Source organism: Lygodium microphyllum, chromosome 12 (genome assembly GCF_053477565.2).
Source record: "Lygodium microphyllum isolate KBCC chromosome 12, Lygodium_microphyllum_v1.1.10, whole genome shotgun sequence".
NCBI lineage: Eukaryota > Viridiplantae > Streptophyta > Polypodiopsida > Schizaeales > Lygodiaceae > Lygodium > Lygodium microphyllum.
The window spans coordinates 29,149,785-29,150,909 of record NC_141146.1 but is presented as its reverse complement, the minus strand read 5'-3'; the positions used below and the strand labels follow the sequence as shown (position 1 = coordinate 29,150,909).

The 1,125-nt window shown below is 40.4% G+C and overlaps 1 pseudogene; it reads right to left on the bottom strand.

Moving 5' to 3' along the window:
- Nucleotides 1-500: 500 nt before the first annotated feature.
- On the bottom strand, nt 501-915 carry LOC148027588 (elongation factor 1-alpha pseudogene; annotated as a pseudogene).
- Between the last annotated feature and the right edge of the window lie 210 nt (nt 916-1,125).

Genomic DNA, 1,125 nt, shown 5'->3' with positions numbered 1-1,125 from the left:
ACGGGGTTCAAGGAACAACAAGGAAAGAAACTCACAAGAAGAACTCAAATATTTGATGCCAAAGTTCACTATATTCCTTGTTAAGTGAGTTACTTGAAGTTCATGTTCAGAAAAATCTGAAGTATCTCATAAACTGTTTACATTCAGATGTATGATGACATTTACATTGAACGGAATAATGGGCATTAACTAATAATCCAATCAAGCATATCCTTTAGTGAAGAGAACCTTCTGTTGTTCCACACATCTGATTTCAGATGCTCTCAGATATTTCTATCAAATTTGGATCACATCAGCATGTACATTCTATAACCAGACCCGCAGAAGCTTTCAGCAATCCAACTCCTGTTTTTGAGTATCAAGGGTTCACAACTGGAATTGTGTATGCATAAGAATAGCCATTCTCTGTTTTCCAGCATGACCTCTATAATCAAAGATGGTATGAGTTCATCATCAGCAATCTGCTTTATAAACTGTTTTATTGTATATGATTCATGTTTCTAAGAGTTAAACACCTTGATGACACCCATAGCCACTGTTTGCCTCATATCACGGACAGCAAAACGTCCAAGCGGAGGATATTCAGCAAAGGTCTCTACAGTCATTGGCTTGGTAGGAATCATTTTCACAAACTCAGCATCTCCATTCTTCAAAAACTTAGGCTCCTTCTCCAGCTCTTTGCCAGAACGCCGATCAATTTTTGGTCAGAATCTCAGCAAACTTCACAGCTATGTGTGAAGTGTGACAGTCAAGAACAGGAGCATATCTATTTCCAATCGGACCAGAATGTTTCATAATGATCACTTGAGACGTGAAATTGGCAGCCTCCTTAGCAGGATCGTTCTTTGAGTCCGAGTCAACAGAGAATCGAGTCGATGTAGTTCCAAAGGGAGCGTGGGTTGTCCGATTCCTCATATTGATTTGTAACTATCTGGCAACGATCAATGTTCCAAAAGGCATAACGTCGGAACTGTTGAGATATCGAGCTCCACTCGTGATACGCCAGGGTGACCGTTGTATATTTATGTCACCGACTTGTCAGTTGCAGACGCGGTTGGTACACCGCTCATGAATAATAGCTACATGATAGCTATCCTTATCTACTCTAGTTCGTGGCTCAGTTTG